At 41.4% G+C, this 11,535-nt stretch overlaps 1 long non-coding RNA gene across 1 annotated transcript; it reads right to left on the bottom strand.

The window, feature by feature from the left end:
- Positions 1 to 1,113: 1,113 nt before the first annotated feature.
- LOC134761540 (uncharacterized) lies at positions 1,114 to 9,879 on the bottom strand. Its single transcript, XR_010140308.1, has 2 exons — positions 9,611 to 9,879; positions 1,114 to 1,441 (listed from the first exon to the last, which is right to left on the bottom strand). It is a non-coding gene; the product is annotated as an uncharacterized LOC134761540 (long non-coding RNA).
- Between the last annotated feature and the right edge of the window lie 1,656 nt (positions 9,880 to 11,535).

Consider the following 11,535-nt stretch of genomic DNA (forward strand, 5'->3'; position numbering starts at 1 on the left):
TCGCGCTTTCGCGTCGCAACCCCAGGACCCCGGGAAAGTACCGCTGTGCTTGTCTGGGCCGGAGACCCGGTGCTTCGGAAGTCTGGGGCACATGCCTGGGTCCCACCCTAGACTCATCGCCTCTGGGCCCGAGACGTGGGAATCTGCCCTTGAATATCTGGGCGCCTTTGCTGTTAGCGCGGTTTTGGAACTTGAGCGTGCGTGGGAATTGATTGGAAGGCTGCTTAAAACACAGACTGCTGGGCCTCACTTCCGGAGTTTATGATTCAGTAGATCTGGGGAGGAACCCAATAGTTTATCTGCATTTCTAACAGGTTCCCAGGTGATGTTGCTGGTGAGAGAACCGCACTTTAAGAACCACTGCCTTAGTCTGCTTTTTCTCAGCCTGCTTTTGAAGTAGAAGACTGTGAGGAGGGAAAATATACGAAGCGATGGCCCTAGTATTGTGGGATCTTGAACATACAGCATAAAATGATAGGGCGGTCTGGTTGAGGCCCAGGAGTGAGGCTGTCCTCTGTGATAAGGATGGGGTCTCTGATGATGGCTTATTCCTGCCTCCTTAGGAAAGTGGTTAGTCTCAAAAAAGGGAGAGGAAGTCGGGGCCTTAGCCAGACCAACCTTCCATGGGGAGTTTGGCTTGAGAAGAGCAGGGAAATACACAGGGTGCTCTCAGAATGTTCCAGTGTTTCAGGATTCTCAGCTATGTTGCTGGAAACAAGTCCAGAGACTTTGGTTCAGTCAACCAGGTGTGGGACACACTGGAAATATAGCAGACAAGCATTGGTTCTCCTTTTGGCCTCAAACCTGTTCCCTCATTTTTCAAGACCACTTAGGCATAAAGGGTTCAAGGTGTGTGTGTGTGTGTGTGATGTTGGTGCAGGGGGAGTGGTCGCTAGAGGAGGGGGCCCTGCCTGGATGCATTGGGCCAGGGAGGTCTAGGCCTCCCCTCAAGTGGCAAGGGCTTCCTCTTGTGCAGGGTCAACGTTATGACACAGCTTTGTTGATCCTTAAGCACTTTTGTCATGTTTTTATGGCTCCATCCTGCATAAGAAAATATTTTAAAATTATATTTTGCAAATGCATTGGTAAACAGATCAGTGTAATTCAGATTGGTTTCATTATCATATATTCGTTATTCTTACATATTTATTTTTTTTCTTCTGATGGTAAAAGAAATAAACATTGAAACATTTTTCTCAGGCCGTAAAACTACATGGGCCCTAGGCACTGTGACTATTGTGCGAAATGGATAAGCCAGTGCTGCTCCTAGGTACACCTGGGATGATGTGGATGCTGGGCATGCCTTTTCCCAGCAGTGGTTCCTAAGCCCCTTTCAGATGAGAGAGGTTTGGGATGACGATCTCTATCCATGAGTCACAGCTCCATTTCCGGAACGAAACTGTTCATCTCCTCAGGGCTCCCACTGCAGAATCCCTCCACCCTAAAACCGAGTGGAAAATCCAGACAGATTAGACTACCAGCACCATTTCTTATCTTAACACCTGGCCTGCTTCACTTATTTTCTTTACCTAGAAATCCAGATTATTAAGTGAAATCCAATTTTAAAACACTATGCAAACCAAGCAAGTGGATCTTGGGCTACCAATTTATGTCTGCAGCTATGCAACCACTTAGCTTCTTATTACTCTTCTGGAGTTTCAAGCAAACATTAAGATTTATATTATACACACCGTTCTGCACCTTGATTTTTTTTCACTTTCCATGACAGTATACAGAAAGCTTCTTCATCCTTTCTTTCCTAAACATCTGTATAGCATTCCAGGTAATACCAGTATAAATTATTTAACCTTTCACCCACTGAGGACATTTAGGTTTGTTTCCCATTATTGCTTCACAAACAATGCTGTAGTGGATAACTGTGCACATGTCATTTACCTGTGTACAAGTACACCCACGGGACAAATTCCCAAAAATGGAGTTGCTATATCGAAGGATACATGGATTTGCACTCCTGATAAATATTGCTAAATTGCCCTCCATGACAGTTTTGCCAATTGACACTCTCATCAGCAATGTGTGAGGGTGACTGTTTCCCTACAATCTTGGAATGAAGCACATTATTAACTTTTTTCCCAGTCTAACAGATGAAAATTGACTTTTAATTTTTTTCTGTTATTAGGGAGGTTTGGCATCTTTTGATATGCCTAAGTGCTGCTTGCATTTTTCTCCTGTAAACTGTCAACCCAAATGATTTGAGGGTGGGGGCCCTCTTGGCTCTGAGGTGGGTAAATCCTTGGGTAGGAGGATGAGGTGGGGTCTGGTTTTAAATACAGCTGAACCATTCTTGAATCCCTGGGGTGAGCTCACTGGTCAACATAGGGAAGTCAAGACAATGAGAAACACAGGTTCAAGGTTCTGGAGTCATCTACCAACACTTTTACTCACATGAAATATTTAATATTCTTTCATAGAAAACTCAGAATAAGATAAATATGCAAATATAATTCTAATGTATCTTCATTCAACAGATCTCCTGTCTAATTATAATCAATTATATTGTACATATGTTAAAACAGTGGTTAATTTCTGGATTCTGTATGTTTTCAAATTTAATTGTCCCAAGTTGATATTTGATCAATCTGTTTCTGTATTTTACCTATAAACACATGGGAGACTTTACCACAGAAACAACTCAAGAATTAACATATGCCAGCCAATCACTTCTTGTGATTTGAACAAATAACTTGGAGGAAACAAGGGGATAGACTCATCAGCAGTTTCACAGGAGGAAAAGCCATAATGGTCTGGTTAAGAATCTAAATAAAAATGATACGTAGGGGAAAACAAGTGCACTGCAAATGTGCAGCCCATCTCAGTTTAGATCTGCTTTGATATTTATTTTCACTCCTGGAGATCTGATAACTAGCTTGTGAAGATAAATCTTGTACCATAAGCCATTGTGTATTCTCCTTGAATAATCAAAAGTCACAGAAAGGAAATCTTGATGGCAATGTGATTGTTTTACTCCAAGCCAAACAACAATATAAATGGGTATTAAAATTTTACATTAACTTTCCTTAAAACTTTTAATTTTCTATTCATTGTAGGGCCTCAGTGCTTTGGAATTATAACATAGTTTTATATGAGATGGCACTCTCACTTTCTTTCTCCCCCAACCCCATAAGAAAGACATGATAATGAGAAACTATTCCAGCAGGAGGAGCCAGTTTAGAAACAAATGGATTCCATGGCAACTCCTGACTCCACATGACTTCTAATAACTGGCATTTCAGTTGAAAATTGTCTTTCTGTTATTCTGCTCAGTGCTGGTGCTTTATATGGGGTTTTCCCTAGTTTACATCTCAGAAATGGAACGTTAATCTCCAGTTTCATGAATAAGCAGCAGCAGCAGCAGCAGCAGCAGCAGCAATGTGTCACCGCCTGTAACCACAATGTGGCCAGTGATTTGTCAAGTGTTTCTGGGTCCAATTTTCAGACTAGCTGACAGAGGTGAACACTGAATAGGAAATATTCAGAGCTGGTATCACATAGTGTAGAAAGTCTGGAAGGTGTGTTCCACTGCAAATTGACAGAAAGAGTCAAATGTTTTCATTCAACTCAAGACAATGCATGCATCAGGCCCCTGACAGCGGGTTGTGAATGTTGGGCTTTGTTGAGTCAGAGACCACTGCACTGGAAGAGGAAAACTAAACAAGGATAAAAATATCTGGTGTACCCCCGTCTTACTTAAAACTCTCTGTTTTGTCCCAAAGCTGAGTGATCTGCTGATCTCCCAATGAGTACTGGCACCACTGTCATGATGATAAATAAGATGATAAATGTCATGATGATAAACAAGAAATGTGTCCAGGACAGGTTTGTAAAACCTCATGTCTAAGTATTTTATAGATTTTTAGTCTAACACAGAAAAAAATTGGGTCACAAATGAGTCAAGTGATCACTCTTGGAACCACTGTAAGTCAATGATGGATTTGGGTACAAAAGTGATGATGAGCTGAATTTACTTTTGAGAGCTCCTTCCATAGCTTCTGAATCTTATTGAGGAGGTTGTGTCTCATCCATGCAGGTAAAGACTGAAATTCAGCCCTGGCTCAGTCCTGTGTCCCATCCAGAGGGAGGTCTTTTTCTAATTTGCACAAAGGCACTGTATAGTCTAGCAACAGCCCTCGCAATACTATCCTCCTTGCTGATTCAGGGCTCATGTGACACACTTCAAAGAATGTTTGTCATGATGTATTGGGAATAATCTTGCAGTAGTTTCAGTGCTTAAAGGGTGACCCACAAGTAACATTTCATTCCCAGGGAGTATAAGAATAGAGGTGACAGAGCAAATCTGTTTAGTGAGGGCATATCCCAGAGAAAGTAGAGAAGGAAAAGAAATGCTACTGTGAGGAAGAAAAAGAGATGGACACATGGAGGTGGGAAGCACCGAGGAGAAAGTTTTACAAAAAGATTGACATCCACGTGTTTAAAATGGTTCCAAAATCTATTGATCAAATTCAAGGGGAAATGCTTTAAAAAGAGCCAAGTATGCTTATTTTGAAAATTGCATTAGAGAATTAGCTTGTGCATTTTTAAAAAGCAACTTAAATATTACTATAGCTTTGACTAATTGGAAATTTGAGAAGTATAAACCCAGTAAGAACTCTTGCTGTTTAGCAATGTTATCAGCTATCAGTTCTTCAGTGGTCAGCAATGCTGTAGTTTATATATGACCTTCACATCTTTTTCGAATGAGCTGAAACCTGGCCAGTGAGACAGTGTATTTGAAGTGCTTGTGCAGTGACCAGAATGTGGTGGGTGCTTATTGGAGGAGAGTGCTCACCTCACTTCCCACTTGCTCTATGATTTCAGCATGGAAGGAGTTAATTGGAACTTCTGTGAGTTTGTAACTCTCTACATTCCCATGAGGATGGGGACAGATGATATTCCCCCAAGTTTCCAAAGGAAAGGTTGAAGAACAGAGAGCTGAGTAGCTTACCCAGAACCACGTAAGAATAATGTTCACTCAAGTAAGTATTTTCGGGCTTTCCCTCGAAAAGTGAAAAAGACCAAATAAAAAGAAGTTAAAGTTAGATGTATTGGAAATAAGGAGAGTAACCCCAGGGGAAAACATCCCAATTGAAAGCTGACCTGGATTTCTTCTTGAAACTTTTTTCTTAACTTTTTTTTTTTTTTTTTTTTTTTTTTTTTTGAGACGGAGTCTTGTTCTGTCGCCCAGGCTGGAGTGCAGTGGCGCGATCTCGGCTCACTGCAAGCTCCGACTCCCGGGTTCACACCATTCTCCTGCCTCAGCCTCCCGAGTAGCTGGGACTACAGGCACCCGCCACCACACCTGGCTAGTTTTTTGTATTTTTAGTAGAGACGGGGTTTTACCGTGTTAGCCAGGATGGTCTCGATCTCCTGCCCTCATGATCCACCCAAAGTGCTCGGCCTCCCAAAGTGCTGGGATTACAGGCGTGAGCCATCACGCCCTGCCCTTTATTTTTTCAATTTGGAAATAATTATGGATTTACAGGAAGTTGCAAAGAAATGTACAGGGAATTCTGGTGCACACTTTACCTTGCCTGCCCCAGTAACATCTTGCATAACTACAGTATGTATAAATACCAAGAAAGTGACACTGGTACAATTAACAGAGCTCATTCAGGTTTCTCCGGTTACACTTGTACTCGTGAGTGTGCGTGTGTGTGTGCCTGCGTGTGTGTATCTGTGTGTGTGTGCTCATAGACCTATGCAGTCTGATCACATGTGTAGCTTAGTGTACCATCACCACAATTAAGGTACAGAATTGCACCCATCACCACAAGACTCCCTTATATTACCCCTTTATAGCTACAGCTTTCTCTTTCCCCCCATCCCCATCTCTAAACCCTGGACACCACTAATCTCTTTTCCATTGATAATTTTGTTTCAGGAATGTTATGTAAATGGAATCATATATAATGTAACTTTTCGAGATTGGTGTTTTCACTCAGCACAACCTCTTGAGATCAGTTCATATTGTTACGTGTATCAGTAGTTCATTCCTTTTTATTTCTGAGTAATATTCAATGGTATGTATGTTCCACAGTTTTTTTAACCATTCACCCTGTTGAAGAGCATTTGGGTGGTTTCCAGTTTTCGTATATTATACATAAAGCTGCTATGAGCATTGCTGTACAAGTTTCTGTATGAACATAAGTCTGCATTTCTCTGGGACAGATGCCTGAAAGTACAACTGCTGGGTGGTATGGGAAGTCCATTTTTGGTTTTAAAAGAAAAAGTAAAACTATATTTGTGACTGTACCACTTTACATCCTTACCATCATGTATGAGTGATCTGATTTCTCTACATCCTCACTAGCATTTTATTTATTTATTTTTTTGAAATCATGTCTCTCTCTGTCACCCAGGCATGCTGCAGCCTCGACTTTCCAATCTCAAGTGATCCTCCCACCTCAACTTACCAAGTAGCTGAGACTACAGGCATGCACTGCCACACTTGACAAATTTTTGTATTTTTTGTAGAGAAGGGGTGTCACAGGGTTACCCAGGCTGGTCTCAAACTCCTGGGCTCAAGCAATCCAGCCGCCTTGGCCTCCCTAAGGGCTAGGATTACAGGTGTGAGTCACCTTGCCTGGCCAGCATTTGACGTGATTTTTTTTTTATATTAGCCATTCAGATAGGTCTGATATCATTGTGGTGTTTGTTAGTTTACATCTTCCTAATGGCAAATAGTGTTAGATATCTTTTCATGTACTTATTTGCCATCTCTGTATCCCCTTTGGTAAAATGTCTGTTCTTGTTTTTGTTCATTTTCTAATTGAATTGCCTGTGTGTGGTGTTTTTACAGTTGAGTTTTGAGATTATATATATTCTTTGTTTGATTTGTGATTTGCAAATATTTTCTCCCAGTCTGTAGTTTGTCTTTTCATCCCCTTTACAGAGTCTTTCACAAGCAAAAGTTTAAAATTTTGATGATGTCCAATTTTTCTATTTTTTTTTCCTTTTTGAACCTTATCTTTAAAAGGCAGTAGGACAACATCATCCACAAGGGAATGACTCAGTGTCAAAACCACAGCTTTTTAAAGCTATTTCACCATTGCAATGGAGAGAGGAATGGCAACTCCAATTCAACAGATATTTATGAAAGATTTTTTTCAGTGAACAAAACAGCAAAGATCCCCACCCATGTGGCATGGAAATTCAAATGGGAGAGGTAGGCAATGAACATAATAAAGTTAATTACATAGCAGGTAAGAGGGTTGTAAATGCTCTGGGAAAAGAAAAAGAAGAGCAAGGAGTATAGGATGCTGGTGGGGATGTTTGCAGTATTGAATAAGGGTATTGGAAGGGCTTTACTGAGAAAGAGAAATTTGAGCCAACTTGAAGGAGGTGAAGAAGTTAGTCAAGTGGATATCAGGAAGGAGAGGACTGCTAAGACCCTCATGTGGGGTGTGCCTGGAGGATTCATGGAGTAGCAAGAAGGTCAGTGTCCATGGCAGAGTACAGATGGGGAGGAGGAGAATATAGGAGAAGAGAATGTAGGTGCAGATCACATAGGCCCCTGGAGGTCATCATAAGGATTTCACGAAGTGAAGTGAGGATACGTTGCAGGATTTTGAGCTGAGGGGTGAAATGATCTGACTTGTTTTAATAGGGTCACTCTGGCTGCTGTGTTGACAGTAGTTTGAAGGAGGGCAGAACAGAAGCAAGGAGATGCGTAGGAGACTACTACAGGGATCCAGTGCAGGGGTAATGGTGGCTTCACCCAAGTGATAGCAGAGTAGGTGGTGAGAAGTGGCTAGATTCTGGATGTATTTGAAAGTAAATCCAACAGAGTTTTCGGTGAAATGAGTGTGTGGTGAGAGAAAGAGGGAGAAGGAAGACTTCAAGATTAAAGTTAAAACATAGGCCCAGGCGCAGTGGTTTACACCTGTAATCCCAGCACTTTGAGAAGCTGAGGTAGGAGGATCACTTGAGCCCAGGAGTTTGAGACCAGCCTAGGCAACATAGCAAGACCTTATGTCTACAAAAAATAATTTTGTAAAAATTAGCCAGGCATAGTGGTCTGTGCCTATAGTCACACCTACTCAGGAGGCTGAGGCAAGAGGATACCCTTGAGCCCAAGAGGTCAAGGCTGCAGTGAGCCATGATTGCACTACTGCACTATAGGCTGAGTGACAGAGGGATACCATGTCTCAAAACAAAACAAAACAAAACAAAAGTTAAAACAGAATAAAAGTGGCCCACAGTAAAGGTTGTGAATAGAAAGTTAATGAGAGAGAGGTAGGGTCAATAAAAAGGCAGTTCAGCCTTTGTGGGAGTTAATTTAACAGTATTTTTTTTAATTCAAAATGCATAGCTATGCTTTGGTCCAACAATTTTTTTCTTTTAAGGAATTTATCCTTCAGAGATATTGTACATGTACACAGGTATATGTAAAACGACTTAACTACAGACCTATTTGCAATAGCGAGAAACAAAAACAACCTAGACAGCCACCAGTAGGGAAGGGAATGGTTTATATATTATGGTACATTCAAACTATAAACCCCATGCCACGTTAAACTGCATAACATATTTCTAGTTAAAGCTCTCCAAGCTATGTTGTTAAATGAAAAAAGCAAGCAGCAGAGTACTACATGAATTGGGCAAAGAAAATTCTCTCTATATCCACACTTAACGTATCTACATATATGTAAATACTTAGGGATAAGCCTGGGATGATACATAGGAAAATCTTCAAAGGAGCAAGGAATGCATGAAAAAACACATTGTACCCTCTTTATACATTTAAACAGGCACTCAATATTGTTTTAATTAAACACATTTAAATGAGTATACTATATCAAAAGTTTTTAAAAGTAGGGTAGAATAATTATTTCTTGCTGGGTGCGGTGGCTCACACCTGTAATCCCAGCACTTTGGGAGGCTGAAGTGGGCGGATCACCTGAGGTCGGGAGTTCCTGACCAGCATGGAGACACCCCATCTTTACTAAAAATACAAAACTGGCCGGGTATGGTGGTATATACCTGTAATCCCAGCTACTTGGGAGGCTGAGGCAGGAGAATCTCTTGAACCCGGGAGGCGGAGGTTGCAGTAAGCCGAGATCACGCCACTGCACTCCAGCCTGGGCAACAAGAGCAAAACTCTGTCTCAAAAAAAAAAAAAGAATTATTTCTCGTTAATAAAGTCTTTTTTTTTTTTTTTACTCTGTCACCAAGGCTGAAGAACAGTGGCATGTAATCATAGCTCACTGCAGCGTCAAACTCCTGGGCTCAAGTGAACCTTCTACCTTAGCCTCACTGAGTAGCTGGAACTGCAGATGTGAGCCACCAAGCCTGGCCACTGTAAATTAAAGTCTTCACTACTTTCCTTAGAGTCCCCAGGGGATCCTGACCCTCACTCTGGGAAACAACCCCCCTTTCACGATTAGGGAGTAAGTGTTGGTTAGCCAGGGTGAAGGGCAGAAATGAGAGAGTCCAAGGTCATTCTATTTACAAAGGCTCTGGAAGAACCACTGAGGCTTTCCTGTGAGTGATATACCCCAAAGAATTAGTTATTCCTGGCCCCCAGTCCTGGATCACTTTGTCACTTTCTGCCTTACATTGAAGTAGCATAAAGTGGCAGACAGAGACATACCTGGACTCTAAGGAGCTGGGCTCCAGTCTGCCACTCCCCCGGTGTCTCTGAGCGTCTCTTCTTATCTGTGACATCGGGGACAACAGCAAAAGTCAGATGAGAGAAGTTGCTGGAAGTGCTTTGCGGGTGGAAGGCTCCCAGCTGTCAGCACTCTCAAGGCAGGGATGTGTCTTTCCCACTCTAAACCAGGGTGTGCTATGTTGTAGGAACTCTGAAATGGATCCTGAATAAATGCATTTGGTGCAATTTCATGAGGTATTCTTGCAGATGAATCAGACTAAGTATCTTGTGAGATTATTATGTGTTTTTTTTTTTATTTAAAATTTTTGTGAGAATGTTGTTTCTGGATCCATTTAGATTTCTTGTTTTCTTTCTTCAAATTTCACTTTCATCTCCATTCCCAGTGACATTTACTTGCAAGGGCACTCAAGGACAGAATGACAGCAGTACAAGTTTGCCACCTATAGGTGGACATTTTCATTACAAGTGTTTTTCTCTGACCCAGACAGTGATCTAAAAACACAAACAAAACCCAAAAACTGACAAAAAACCAGTCATACACAAAACACCCCTGTGACTTTCACTTCAACCTTACTCTTCACATGTTTGCTTTCGTTATTCCCATAAGTGTTGGTATTAATTAGGGTCACAGCAATGATTTTTGTAACTACAAACTGGTATAACTTTTGCTCTATAAAGATTTGTCTTAAATGTTTTATTATATTTTCCTGTCTGATCAAGGTAGATTGGATTTGACATAAATGTTGTATCTCTTCAGATAATGAACAAAAAACAGATCTAGATCACTCTGCCTCACTGCATGTAATACAAGTAAAGCATGGGCCTGTGCAGGTATAAAATGTGACACAGACTCTTGAGTAGTGCTGGCCAGTGGACGAAGGAACACAGGACTTGTTTTATATCTGAGCTCCACCAGATCATGTCCTGACACCTGAGCATCCATTTGCTCATCTATAAATTAAGTGCTGGGACTGAATTTTCTATGCAGTTCCTTCTAGCTCTAATAAGCTAGACTCGATGGGCTGAAGTAATTATAATAACAATGATTTCTAGCATTTATTAAGGTCTTACTAGCTCTCAGGCCTGGGCTAAGCATTATCTCATTTGATCTGCATGGTAAACCTATTAAATAAGTGACACTATTACAAGTAAGGAAACTGAGACTGAGGGAAATTTAGTAACTTGCCCCAAATTATAAGGAAGTATGTGCTATGGTCAGAAGTTGACCAGTGACTACCTACTGCGCCCATCATGACTTTAGGCACTATAATATATATCCCAATAAGTGCCATTCCCTTTCATATAGTCCCTTTGGAAGCCCACCCAGATATTCTGATAATATTGCCATTACTATGTTTGGATCACTGTTTTGGACATAAAGTAGCCCAAACTGGTGGGCTATTTTTTTTTTTCTAAGAGACAATGTCTTGCTCTGTTGCCCAGGCAGGGCATAATCTTGGCTCACCCCAGCCTCAGCCTACTGGGCCCAAGTGATCCTCCTGCCTCAGTCTCTTGAGAAGCTGGGACTACAGGCACATACCACCATGCCCAGCTAATTTTTAAAATTTTTTGTGGAGACAGGATCTTGCTATGCTGCCCAGGCTGGCCTCTAACTCTTGGTCTCAAGCAGTCCTCCCACTTTGCCCTCTCAAAATGCTGGGATTACAGGTGTGAACCACCATGCCTGGCCAAGGTGAGCTAATTTGAATAAAACAAAAAAGCTGGCCTTACTGATGTTTGGCCATCTCCAAAATAAGCAACTGATTAAGCCAACTAGTATTTTTCGATTTATCTACATCCAATGTATGCTGAGCACCTAATTCTTCATACAGATGGAGACAAAACACACAGGGTCTGTAAGACAGGATGTGCTGTGGGGTGAAGATGTGGGGACTACCAAAGGT

The sequence above is a fragment of the Pongo abelii genome, chromosome 5 (genome assembly GCF_028885655.2).
Source record: "Pongo abelii isolate AG06213 chromosome 5, NHGRI_mPonAbe1-v2.0_pri, whole genome shotgun sequence".
Taxonomy (NCBI): Eukaryota; Metazoa; Chordata; class Mammalia; order Primates; family Hominidae; genus Pongo; species Pongo abelii.